Source organism: Rhinoraja longicauda, chromosome 22, assembly GCF_053455715.1.
Source record: "Rhinoraja longicauda isolate Sanriku21f chromosome 22, sRhiLon1.1, whole genome shotgun sequence".
Taxonomy (NCBI): Eukaryota; Metazoa; Chordata; class Chondrichthyes; order Rajiformes; family Arhynchobatidae; genus Rhinoraja; species Rhinoraja longicauda.
The window spans coordinates 18480850-18495269 of NC_135974.1; the positions used below are offsets into that span (position 1 = coordinate 18480850).

Genomic DNA, 14420 nt, shown 5'->3' on the forward strand with positions numbered 1-14420 from the left:
GCTGCATCTAATTTTCCATGTGATCTATATTCCGCTGTAACCTTAGATAACTTTCCTTGCTCTAAACAAAATCACCAATTTTGTGTCATGCAGACTTATTACTCATTCCTCCCACGCTCTCCTACAAGTTGTTGATATATACCACAAATAACAAGGGACCCTGCACTGCACCCTGCAGTACAACACTGGTCATAGACCCCCACTATGGCCCTCTGTCTCCTATGTAGTTAGATTTAAAATTTGGCCGCACATTCACAAATGTATTGAGAGCATAACAAGGGCTGAGAACGCATCCTATGGGAAGCAACTCAACACCAAGCCAATTTTGGATCAGATTATCCAACTCACATTGGATCCCATGTGCCTTAACCTTTTGGAAAAGGCCACCGCGTGAAACCTTGTCAAGTTCCTTACTAAAATCCATATGGATGATGTTCATGGCCCTCCCTTCATCAATCTTCACAAGTTATAGTAGAATTAGGCCATTCAGCGCATCGAGTCTACTCCGCCATTCAATCATGGCTGATCTCTGCCTCCTAATCCCATTTTCCTGCCTTCTCCCCATAACCCTTGACACCCGTTCCAATGAATCTTCTTAGGTACCTCCTCAAAAATATTCAATCAAATTAGCGAGGCAAGATTTAACCTGCCAAGGCATTTCCCAGATCAGTCTGTGGATTTCCAAATGTACACAGATCCTGCCCTTTTTTGTTCCAATAGTTTCTCTAACTTGATGTAAAGCTCACTGGCCTGTCTGTTACTTTACTTATTCCTGCTGCCTTTCTGAAATAGAGGAGCAATATGAGCTAACATTATTCAAACACAATTCCCATCTCATGTCTATGTTGCCTCTGCTCAGGGCTGTGGTTATTTTGGAAGAATCTTAATATCACATCCTTTATTCATTTCCATGCTATGAATTTTAAGATAACAAATTGGTACTTTTCATGAAGAGTGCAAGTCAGACAACATTTCTATGATTCTATGATGTGAAATATCCAGCATAGAAGAGTTATTAGTCCCACACTCCAAAGGGATTAAAACTATTATCTGATATTAAATACCATTATCTGATATGTTTAATCCCACAAATGTAGCGTCATTATTCCCACTGAGGTATAATTAATGCACAATCAGATGCATTTAATACCTCTCTCTGATGTAGTTATTACCAGAGATTGGTATAATTAGTAACACAGTACAGCGTAATAATACCACAGTATTAATTAAAGCCACAGCATGGTGTAATAACGCTGGTACATTTAATACCACAGCTCGCTGTTATTAATATTGCAATATAACATAATAATTTTTAGTTAAATTTAGTTTTGAGATACAGCATGGAAACAGGCCCTTCAGTCCACACCGACCATTGATCACCCGTTCACACTAGTTCGACGTTATCCCACTTTCTCATCCATGCCTTGAGCACTAGAGGCAATACACAGAGGGTCAATTAACCTACAAACCTGTCTAGGAAAGAACTGCAGATACTGGTTTAAATCAAAGGTAGTCACAAAATGCTGGACAGGCAGCATCTCTGGAGAGAAGGAATGGGTGAGGTTTCGGGTCGAGACCCTTCTTCAGTCTAAAGAAGGGTCACAACCCGAAACGGCACCCATTCCTTCTCTCCAGAGATGCAAACCTACAAATCTGCACGCCTTTGAGATGTGGGAGAAAACTGGAGCACCCGGAGGAAACCCATGTGGTCACAGGGAGAACGTGCAAACTTCACACAGACAGATCTCTGGCGATGTGAGGCACTGCTTCTACCCATTGTGCCACTGTGCAGCCTGGCAAATACCACCCATAATATCAGTATTAATTAATACCACAGCCTGGTGTAATAATTCCATGGTCTGGAGTAATTAATACCACAACCTGCTGTTATGAATATCACAGTACTGCATAATAGTACCACAGTGGTGTAATTAATACTGCAATATGACAGCATTATCCTGATGTAACTCCCACAAAGCTATGTAATTAATCCAGAAGTCTAATATCATTGTTATAATCTGTTGTAACGAGTCAACACTGTGGTGAAATTACTCCCTTAATCAGATATAATTAATCCCACAGTTTAATATTTTTAATCTCACAGTATGATCTAATTAATGCTACAATCTGATATGGTTAATACCTTGCTTGATGGAGTTATTCTCAATATACTTTTCCCATAGTCTGATTTAATCAACCCACTAGTAGAAAGAAAGGCTGCAGATGCTGGTTAATACACAAAAGGTCACAAAGTATTGGGCTCTGGAGAACATGGATAGGTGACTTTTCGTGTCTTGACCCTAAACATCACCTCCCCATGCTCTCCAGAGATGCTGTCTGACCCACTGAGTTACTCCATTACTGTGTTCTTTTACTAATCAACCCACTCCTTCTCAGTGAATTGTAATTAATACCATGGATTGGGATAATTACTCTCACATTTTGATGGAATTGTTACCACACCCTGGGTAATTATTGATCATAAATCTTTGTTAATTAAGAGCCTGGCATAATTACTATGCAATGTGATGTTATAAATCACAAAACCTGATGGTGTTAATCCCACAGTTGATAGAACAAAAGCACATCTGGTATCATTAATCCCTGAGAGTGTAATAAATACTCACAGTTTAGCATAATCAATACTTTGATCTGAAGTATCTAATCCCATCAATTGGTGCAATTAATCTCCTTGTCTGTTATCATTATCCCAGAGCCTGTTCCCAACCCTTGCCACTCTGATATGATTACACATATAACATTAATCCACATTCTTTGAAGTCAATTATTTAATCGTCCGGTTTAATTAATCCCATAATCTAGAGTAATTGATGGTACAATCCAGTGTCATTATTCCCATAGATTGACATGATTAACCTCTGTTTAATTTAATTAACCATCTCTCCCATCCAATGTTATTAATCCTACAATTTGGAGTATTTAATGCTAGAATCTAATGCAATTAGCACCATTTAATGGTATTAATAGTCATAGTCATATTATGGAAACTATTGGGCCTTTGGCCCAATTTACCCATGCCGACCAAACTGCCCCATCTACACTGGTCCCACCTGCCTGCGTTTGGCCCACGTTCCTCTAAACCGTTCCTATCTGAGTACCTATCCAAATGTCTTTTAAATGTTGTTATAGTACCTGCTTCAACTACCTCCTCTGGCAGCTCATTCCATATGCCCACCATGCTGTGTGTGAAAAGGTTGCCCTTCATATCTATATACTAAAACTCTCATTTGTTTGTTTGTTTGTTCCTGAACTACAGCCAAAACGATGCATGATAGCGCGACAATTTTAGGCCCAAGGGGCGAGGGGGAGGGGGGAGGAGAGGGTGCTGCACCAATGCAGTAGAGGTTTGGGCCCAATGGGTCCACTTGGTCTAGTTCCTATTAAATCTGTCCCCTCTCACCTTAAACATGTCCTCTGGTTCTTGATTCCCCTACTCAGAGTATATGCACAGTCTGTTACTCAATCTATTCCACTCATGATATTATACACCTCAATAAGATCACCCCTCATTCTCCTGCACTCCAAGGAATAAAGTCCTAGCTTACCCACTCTCTCGCTATAGCTCAGGCCTTCAAGTCATGACAACATCCTTGTAAATCTTGCTTGTACCCTTTCCAGCTTGCATCATAATTTAATTAAGCATTAATCCCAGCATTTGGTGTGATAGAACATTACAGTACAGGAACAGGCCCTTCAATCCACAATGTCTGTGCCGAACATGATACCATGACCAACTTCCTGACCCTTATGCTAAATACATCTACCACCTTCTTTACCACTCTATCTACTTGTGTCGCAACTTTCTGGGAGTCATGGACCTGGATCCCAAAATCTCTGATTGTTGTAATCAATGCAACAATTGGACATAATCAATTTCCTTGATTGATGCAATTTATCTCCCAGTTTCCTATAATAAAAAAATGACCCCATTCCTTCTGAATCTATCATAATTATTATTGCAGTTTGATAGAGATTAGTGTCTGGTCTGATGTAGTTAATCCCACATTCTGATTTATCCATCAGCAACTGAAAGTCAACAAGCATCAGATGCTGGAAATGTTCAAGACAAACAGAAAATGCTGGAAAATCCTTGTCAGAACTGGGAAGGAGAGACCCACTTAGTTGTCATCTGCGGAAGAAGGGAGGACAAAGCAAATGGTTCTGGTGGGGTGAGGCCAGGGTTGCCTCGGGGATACATTTGGAGGTCGCTGTATGACTCTAAAATTATACAATCAAGTCAAACTCAAGTGCAATAGATAGAACAAAGGGAAAGATATGTATTGCAGATAATAGTTCTCAGTATTGTAGTGCATCAGTTCCATAGACAAAGTCCAATGTCCTTAATGGGGTAGAGGGAAATTGGACAGTACCCTAGCTGGAGACAGAAGATGTGAGCTGATGTCACAGATTATTGCCCTACATCTTAAATGGGCAGTTTTGAGACAGATGGAAGAAAGGAGCCATTGAAGCTGTAGTTTGATACCCATAAGAAGTCTGAACCATTTTCCCCAGGATGGAAAAAATTAAATACTAGAGTGGATTGTTTAAGGTAGTAGTGGTGCCTAGAATGTACCACCAGGGTGGTGGTGAAGGCAGTGTCACGAGGTCACACAGGTGACCAGTCATATTTGACCTCTGACCATAAACAAACATTGTCAGCATAACATATAAAAATTTCACTTGATAATCTTCGACATATATGAGTCATATATACAGTACAAAACTATATACCTGTAATGCTTTCAGAATTAGAAGAGATGTATTCCACAATTTTTCCCATTTTTGGTCACACACCCGACTAAGAATGGCCCCAACGTATCCTTCCTCTATCCCCTCTCCTATTTAAGAAAAACTTGTTTTGTTCTGAGGGAATAGGGTCATACAGCATGGAAACAGGCCCTTCAACCCAACTTGCCCATGCCGACCAACATAACTGCCTCAACTATCTCCTCTGGCAGTTTGTTCCATACACCTACCACCCTTCGTGTAAAAATGTTACCCCTTAAGTTCCTATTAAAACCTTCGCCCCTCACCTTAAACCCATGTCCTCTGGTCCTTAATTCATTTATTCTGGACAAAATACACCATGTATTTACTTGATCTATTCCTCTCATGATTTTGTACACCTCAAGAAAGATCATCCCTCATCCTCCTGCGCTCCAAGGAATATAGTCCTAGACTGCTCAACCTCTCCCTATAGCTCAGGCCCTCGAGTCCTCACAGCATTCTCTCATGAATCTGAAAGATTAACTCTGTTTCTCTCTTGACAGATGCTAACTGACCTGCTAAGTGTTTCTGTCATTTTTTGTTTATATACTTAATCCTATGCTTTGGAATTAAGTCAAGGTACAGTTTGATGCATCAGCCTGACAGAAAAAACCCACCCTCAAATGTAATTAATCCTACAGTCATAGATAATTAATCCTTTAGTCACAACCAGCTAAACACTCCGTTTGATCTATATTTACCAGAGGCTGATGTCATTTAACTGGCTCAAAGCACAAAGTGCTGGAGGAACTCAATGGGTCAGGCAGCATCTGTGGAGGGAATGGACAGGTGATGTTTTTAGCCAGGACCCTTCTTCAGACTGAACGAGTCTGAAGAAGGGTCCCAACCCGATACACTGCCTGTTGAATCAGTCTGAGGAATGGTCCCGACCTGAAAAGTCGTCTGCCCATTCCATCCACGGATGCTGCCTGACCCGCTGAGTTCCTCCGGCACTTTGTGTTTCTTGCTCAAAATTTCGGCGTCTGCAGTTTTTTGTGTCTCTAATTTACCTGGAAGGCCTTCACTCCGAAATGTTCACAGAGTCTGTCCCTCATCACTGATGCTGCCTGACCGACTGATCCCAGAATTTGTTTTTTTACTTCCGATATTCAGCATCTGCAGTATTTTGTTTTTGAGTCAGTGCATCATCGCCTGTTGTGGTGAATCCTGGTCTGATATGACTAATCAAAGGTTCAAAAGTCAGTTTATTGTCACGTGTACCAATTAATCCCACATCCAGATGCAAACAGTGACACATTCTGATCTACTCAAATCTCATAATCTTCTGAAATCGGTCCCACAGGCAGATCGAATTAATCTTCCAGTGTGATGTAAAATCTGATGTATTAAATAGGAGAATGTAATCTACTTATACCCAACATCTGATATGATGGTTTCTTACCATTTCAGCTGAATGGCATAGTAGGCTTGAGGGACCGAATGGCCTACTCCTGCTACTATCTGTTTTACGTTATTATGGAATATTTTGACATAACTAATCCTGGTTTGGGATCCGTACAATCCTTGATCCTGATAGACATAATCTCTTTGTCCAATGACTGTCCTCAAGCAATCTAAAGCCATCACTTCGCTTACAACCACACTGCCAAGTTTTGTGTCATCTGTAAACCTTTTTCATTATGCTTCCACACTTAAAGCTAAAATCAAAAACCTTCCTGTCCACTTCTGGTCACCCCATTACAGGAAGAAAGTGCAGGCTTTGGTGAGGGTGCAAGTTTACCAGAATCCTGCATGGATTAGAGAGTATGAGCTCTAAGGAGAGGTTGGACAAATGTGGATTGTTTTCTCTGGGAAATTTGAAGCCGAGGGGAGACCGAATAGAAATATATAAAATTATGTGAGGCATAGACAGGGTAGACAGTCAGAACTTTTTTCAACAGGGTGGAAATGTCAAATACCCGAGGCCATAGCTTTAAGGTGAGGGGTTCAGTTTAAAGGGATGGGCAGGGCAATTTTTAAAATTATTATTAGACACATTGGGTGGTGGGTGTTTGGAACATGCTGCTGGGGGTGGTGGTGGGAGGCATATATGATAATGCCCTTTAAGAGACTTTCACATGGATATGCAGGGAATGGGGGAGGGGCGGGGGGTGGGTGGTATTGATCACATGCAGGTAGAGGAGATTAGTTGGCATCATGCTGGGCACTGATATTGTGGGCTGAAGAGCCGGTTCCTGTGCTGTACTGTTCTATGTTCTAAGGGACAAAGTTCTGAGCCCTATGGAACCTTGCTGGTACAAACCTTTCAGTCACAAAATTACCCGACGACCATTTGCTTTCTTCCACAGGGGCAATTTGGATCCAATTTACATCTCTACCTTGGATGCCATGAGCATTTATATTTTGACCAGTCTTCACGTGGGACCTTGTCAAAAGCCTTGTCAAACTCCATGTAGACTGGATGCAGACACTCCTGATTTGACTGGTGGAAAGGGTGGGTTGCTGGAGGTGACTCGTTCTCAAGTTTATGAAGATATGATCAAACAGGTTGATGAGGGCAGAGGGGTAGATGTTTTATATGGATTTCAGCGTTTTGAAGGGCATATATGGATTTCAAAGTTTGACAAGATTCCGCATGGTAGGTTGCTCTGGAAGGTTAGATTACATGGAATCCAAGGAGAGCTAGCTGCCTGGATAGACATTGGCTTGGTGCAAGGAAGTAGTGGGTAATGGTGGAAGGTTGCTTTTCAGACTGGGGGCCTGTGACTAGTGGTGTGCTTCAGGGTTCGCTGCTGGGTCCATTGCTCTTTGTCATCTATATCAATGATTTATATGGGAACCTACAAGGCATGATTAGTATCTTTGCAGATGTCACAAAAGTGGGTGGCATTATAGATAGTGAAGGTGGCTGTTAAAAATTGTAGCAGGATCTAGATCAGTTGGGCAGGTTGGCTGAAGAATGGTTAATGGAGGGAAGTGCGTAATATTGCATTTTGGGAAGTCAAACCAGGGCAAGACCAACTGGGAAGTATTGTAGAGAAGAGGGATCTAGGAAGTGTTGTAGACATTGGCGAGTATTGGCAAGGCATTTTGAGTATTGTGTTCAATTTTGGTCACCCTGTTATAGGAAAGATATTGTTCAGCTGGAAAGGGTGCAGAAAAGATTTGAAGGATGTTGCCAGGACTCAAGGGCCTGAGCTATAGGGAGAGGTTCAGCAGGCTAGGACTTTATTCCTTGGAGCGCAGGAGGATGAGGGTGATCTTACAGAGGTCTTCAAGATTATGAGAGAAATAGATTGGGTAAATACACGATCTTTTACCCAGAATAGGGGAAAATCGAGAACCAGAGGACATAGATTTAAGGTGAGGTGGGGTGGGGGGGGTCAAACACAGGCAGGTGGGACTGGTGTAGATGGAGAACGTTGGTCGGCATGGGCAACATGGGCCAAAGGACCTGCTTCCACGCTGTATGACTATGACTGAATCTAAGTGCCTCCAGATCTTCCCAAATCTAATGCCCACACTTGTCTTTGAGCAGGGCCCTGAAATCCTCCTCCCTTGTCCAAGTCTCTGAGGCTTGGTGTAGCATCTATTGAGATCAGCTGGTTCAGTTCAAGCAAAACAATGACAACTCTTCAACAAAAAAATCACAAATACCGCAGATGCTAGAAAGCTGAAATAAAAACAGAAAATGCAGGAAACAGCAGTTCAGGCAGCATCTGTACAGAAAGAAACAGAATTGATGAATCAAATCAAAGACCTTTCAACTGTTATAAAAGGCCATTGACCTGAATTATTAATTATGTTTCTAATTGCCTGATCTGATGAGAATTTCTAGCACTTATTTTTATTTGACTTTAGACATACAGAGCTTGTACATTTTCACTGTGACCATGTGGGTTTTTTTCCTGGGAGCTCTGGTTTCCTCCCACACTCGAAAGACGTACAGGTTTTGTGGTAATTGGCTTGGTAAAATTGTAAATTGTCCCTAGTGTGTGTAGGACTAGTGTTAGTGTGCGGGGATCGTTAGTTGGCGTGGACTCAGTGGGCCGAAGGGCCAATTGATGCTCTGTATCTCTAAACTAAACTAAACATGGTGTGCAAACAGGCTCTTCAGCCCACCAAGTCTGTGCTGATCAGCGATTACTCCATATACTAGCACTATCCTACACACTAGGGACAATTTACAATTTTACACAAGCCAATTAACCTACATGCCTGCACCTTTGGAGTATGGGTGGAAAATAGAGCAACTGGAGAAAACCCATGTGGTCACAGCAAGAATGTGCAAACTCCATACAGACCAACACCCAAACTGTATTTAACACTAGTCAGACTACATCTTGTATATTGAGTAAAGTTATGGCCTCGTTACACTAGTGCCTGCATTAGAGAGGGTGCAGAGGAGACTTTTATGAGACGCCTACCAGGACTGGGAACATACAGTGCATTCAGAAAGTGTTCAGTATTCACTTTTTCCACATTTTGTTATGTTACAGCCTTATTTTAAAATGGATTAATTAATTATTTTTTTTAATCATCAATCAACACACAATACCCCATTATAGAAAAGCAAAAACAGATGTTTAGAATTTTTTGCAAAGTAATTAAAAATAAATAACAGAAATATCACATTTACATAAGTATTCAGACTCAGCACTTTGTTGAGGCACCTTTGGCAGCGATTACAGCCTCAGGTCTTCTTGGGTATGATGCTACAAGCTTGGCACACCCGTTTTTGGGTAATTTCTCCCAATCTTCTCTGCAGATCCTCTCAAGCTCTGCCAGGTTGGATGGAGAGCGTCGATGCACAGCTATTTTCAGGTCCCTCCAGAGATGTTCGATCGGGTTCAAGTCCGGGCTCTGGCTGGGCCACTCAAGGACATTCACAGACTTGTCATAAAGCCTCTCCTGCATTATCTTGGCTGTGTGCTTAGGGTTGTTGTCCAGTTGGAAGATGAACCTCCATCCCAGTCTGAGGTCCAGAACACTCTGGAACAGGTTTTCATCAAGGATCTCTCTGTACTTTGTTCCGTTCATCTTTCCCTCGATCCTGACTAGTCTCCCAGTTCCTACCGCTGAAAAACATCTCCACAGCATAAATCCGCCATCACCATGCTTCACCATAGGTATGGTGCCAGGTTTCCTCCAGACGTGACGCTTGGCATTCAGGCCAAAGAGTTCAATCTTGGTTTCATCAGACCAGAGAATCTTGATTCTCATGGTCTGAGAGTCCTTTAGGTGCCTTTGGGCAAACTCCAAGCAGGTTGTCATGTGCCTTTTACTGAGGAGTGGCTTCCGTCTGGCCATAAAGGCCTGATTGGTGGAGTGCTTCTGGACGTTTCTCCCATCTACACTGAGGAACTCTGGAGCTCTGTCAGAGTGACCATCGGGTTCTTGGTCACCTCCCTGACCAAGGCCCTTCTCCCCCGATTGCTCAGTTTGGCCGGGTGGCCAGCTCTATGAAGAGTCCTGGCCGTTCCACAGTTCATCCATTTAAGAATGACAGAGGCCACTGTGCTCTTCGAGACCTGCAATGCTGCAGAAATTGTTTTATACCTTTCCCCAGATCTGTGTCTTGACACAATCCTGTCTCTGAGGTGTATGGACAATTCCTTCGTCCTCATGGCTTGGTTTTTGCTCTGACATGCACTGTCAACTGTGGGACCTTATATAGACAGGTGTGTGCCTTTCCAAATCATGTCCAATCAATTTAATTTACCACTGGTGGACTCCAGTCAAATTGCAGAAACATCTCACGGATAATCAATGGAAACAGGATGAACATACTCTCAATTTTGAGTGTCATAGCAAAGGGTCTGAATACTTATGTAAATGGGATATTTCAGTTATTTCTTTTTAATTACTTTGCAAAAATTTCTAAACACCTGTTTTCGCTTTTTTATTATGGGGTATTGTGTGTAGATTGATAATTAAAAAAGTGAATTTAATCAATTTTAAAATAAGGCTGTAACGTAACAAAATGTGGAAAATGTGAAGGGGTCTGAATACTTTCTGAATGCACTGTAACTGTGAGGAAAGGTTGGGTGGGGCGAAGGTTACTTTGGTAGAGGGGAGACTGACAGGAGATTTAATTTTGGTGTATATAAATATGAGGGACCCAGCAAAGTCAATAAGAAGGGTGTTGTTCTCATATCAGAGGGATAAAAATGTACAGGCGGTGCAGAATTAAATTAACTGGAAAGATCAGAGTATAGACAGAGATGCTGCCTGACACGCTGAGATACTACAGCAGTTTGTGTCTATCTTCAGTATAAACCAGCATGTGCAGTTCCTTCTTACACAAGATCAGAGAGGAGAGAAGAGGACTTTGTTTTCACTCTGAGGCTGGTGAGTTTATTGGCTGAAAGGTTGGTGAGATCAGAAACTGTCTCCACATTTAAGCACTCTCAGGGAGAGCACTTGGAGAGCAGTGAGCTGAGGATTATTGGCCCAATAGAGCATAGAGTGCAGTTCTGGTCATCCCATCACTGGTAGGATGTGGAGGCTTTGGAGAGGGCGCAGAGGCGGTTTACCAGAATGCTGCCTGGATTAGACAGGGTAGACACAAAATGTTGGAATAACTCAGCAGGATAGGCAGCATCTCTGGAGAGAAGGAATGGGTGGTGTTGCGGGTTGAGACCCTTCTTCAGACAGCATTGGCTATAAGGAGATGTTGGATTGTTATCTCTGGAACGTCGGAGATTGAAGGGAGACCTGATAGAAGTATAAAAAATTATAAGAGACACAGTTAGAATAGACAATCAGTACTTTTTCCTCCCAGTGGAAATGTCATAGACTAGAGAGCACAGCCTTAAAGTGAGAGGGGCAAAGTTTAAAGGAGGTGTTAGGGGTAATTTTTTTAAACGTTTTAACGGATTTTTTTTAACGCAGAGGGTGGTGAGTGCTTGGAACACACTGCTGGGGGTGGTAGTGGGGGCAATGCTGTCCAGAACCAGGGGCCACAGTTTAAGAATAAGGGGTAGGCCATTTAGAACAGAGATGAGGAAAAACTTTTTTAGTCAGAGAGTTGTGAATCTGTGGAATTCTCTGCCTCAAAGGGCAGTGGAGGCCAATTCTCTGAATACATTCAAGAGAGAGCTAGATAGAGCTCTTAAGGATAGCGGAGTCAGGGGGTATGGGGAGAAGGCAGGAACGGGGTACTGATTGAGAATGATCAGCCATGATCACATTGAATGGCGGTGCTGGCTCAAAGGGCCGAATGGCCTCCTCCTGCACCTATTTTCTATTGTCTATTGTCAGATACTATGGTGGTGTTTCAGAGGCTTTTAGATAGGCACAAGGATATGCAGCTAATGGAGGGATTTAGATCACGTGCAGGCGGAGGACAGTAGTTTAACTCGGCATCATGTTTAGGACAGACATTGTGGGCCAAATGGCCTGTTGTGGTGCTGCACTGATTTATGTTCAGTGCTGGAGGCTGGGACAAGGCTCGGGAGTGGTCTGAACTAGCACAGACACGAAGAGCCAAATGTCGGATCCTCTGAATTGTTACACTTCTGTATGTATGATGTGATCAGTTTTCTGGTATGATGCAATTAATCATTTTGCTTGATGTATTTAATGTCACAGTTTGAAGTAAATAATCCCAAAATGTGTTGTAATTAATTCCACAGCCTGTTATTATGAATCCCTTGCTGAGGTAACTCACCCCACAGTGCAATGTAATCAGCTCTCCAATTTGTTAATACTAATCGATCCAGCAGTCCAATGCAATTAATCTCCCATGCAGTTGACCGCTGACTGATTTAATTCATGCTAACTCTCTAATTTACAGGGATGGCCCGTTCTTTCCCAGTTACCCGGCTTCTCCCACTCTCCAGTGGACAGCCCTGGATTATAATGTTCTCTGTGACCGGAGTTACGTTCGTGCACTCAGCGGTGAGGCTCACCAAGGTGCCAGTGGTATCTCTCTGGGGCCCCTCAAGGTCCTGCATTCGCACCGACCGCCGATCTCAGCACACTGCCTTGTACTCGGTATCCTGTCTAACTCACTGGTCCGCTTGTAAATTAAAAGTAGCTCGGACTCAACACGTTTGATGAACTGAGCTGTGAATGGAAGGAAGATAGACACAAAATGCTGGAGTAGCTCAGCGGGACAGGCAGCATCTCTGGACACAAGGAATGGGCGACGTTTCGGGTCGAGACACTTCCTCAGACTCACTTCGTCCCCTCGTGGGCCTCCACCAGCAACTCGGTCGCCCCTGCCTCTCCCACAGCCCAAGCGCAGGCCAGAGACGAGCTTCACCTGGGCTCCAGGCTCAGCACCAGGCCCACAGCCTCCACGCTGCATGTTCCCATCCTGCGGGGTCTGACTCTCCGAGGTCCCATTGCTTCCCCCCTACAGTGGTTCCACTGGGTCTTCCCCTTCTCCCTCTTTGAACCAGATGGCCCTAGCTACGCACCACTCGTGCACAGGTCCTCATGCCCCCTCCTGTCTAAACCCCCACCAACCCCCGCCAGACCTCACCTGCCCTCCTCTGACCCCAACCCCCACCCTTGCCGTGTCTTCCCCAGCCCCACCTGACCACCTCCTTTCCGATAGAGAACGATCTGTCCTCAACACAGGCCTCATCTTCATTCCCCTCCTCAACGAGTTCCCCTGCCACGACGTAGAGCCTTTCTTCCGTCACCTCCGCGCCTTTTTCTATGTGAAGGAGTCCTGATCACCCAGTGATGACCCCTTCTCCCTCCACCGGCCCCCCTCATCCTCGACTCCCCCAGACGGCCTTCTAGACCTTTTTGGTTCTAACTGCCGGTGTGACATAAACCGTCTCAGCTTTTTCACTCCCCTTACCTAATCTAACCTCTTCCCCCTCTGAGCGTACAGCCCTCCGCTCACTCTGCAGCAACCCCGACATGATCATTTCAGTGTGAAGAAGGGTCTCGACCTGAAACATCACCTATTCCATCCATCCGGAGATGCTGCCTGTCCCGCTGAGTTACTCCAACATTTTATGTTTATCTTCAGTGTAATCCAGCATCTGCAGTTCCTTCCTACACTGAGCTGTCAACAGTATTGGGTAGACAGACACCCGGGCTGCTTGGGTGGGTGGACCAATGGAATTTCCCCCCTTCTCCCACTTCCCCACCCTCCTGCCCTCTTCTTTCCTCCTCCCCCCTCGTCACCCCTCCCCCCACCTCACTGCTCGTCCTCCCCCTCCTCTCCACCTCCCTTCACATTCCCACCTATTTTCCTCCCCTTCACCTTTCTTCCCCAGCTCTCAACTTCCCTCCTCTTCCCACTCCTCTCTCCTTCCCTCCCCCTCCTCTTACTTCCTTTCACCCCTCTCTCTCTCATCCATCCATCCCTCCCCTCTCTTCTTATCCCCCTCCAGCCTGTAAATATTGCTTCCCCAGCTACCGATACATACACCCACCGAGTGCCGGCTACTTTCAGCGGCAGGGGTCGCCTGGCACATGCGGACAGCGAGAGTGCGGCTTTAATGGGTTGCCCCATTATCGGGCACCGTTGGAAATGGGAGGGGGCAGGAGAGGGGTGTATGTGCTGCTGATGGGAGGGGCAGAAGAAGGGTGTATGTGCTGGAACAGCGGACGCACTGAGAACCTGGTTTGACGCCGGGTCGGGCCTCTATTGACCCATGCGGATGGTGGAGGAAGAGAGAAAGGGGGCATTAGTGCAGGGCAGG

At 44.2% G+C, this 14420-nt stretch overlaps 1 protein-coding gene across 1 annotated transcript in view; it reads right to left on the reverse strand.

The window, feature by feature from the left end:
• The window catches only part of LOC144604460 (potassium channel subfamily K member 9-like), a 31623-nt gene that overhangs the window by 14605 nt on the left and 2598 nt on the right, over positions 1–14420 (reverse strand). The gene's annotated exons all lie outside the window — the stretch shown is intronic.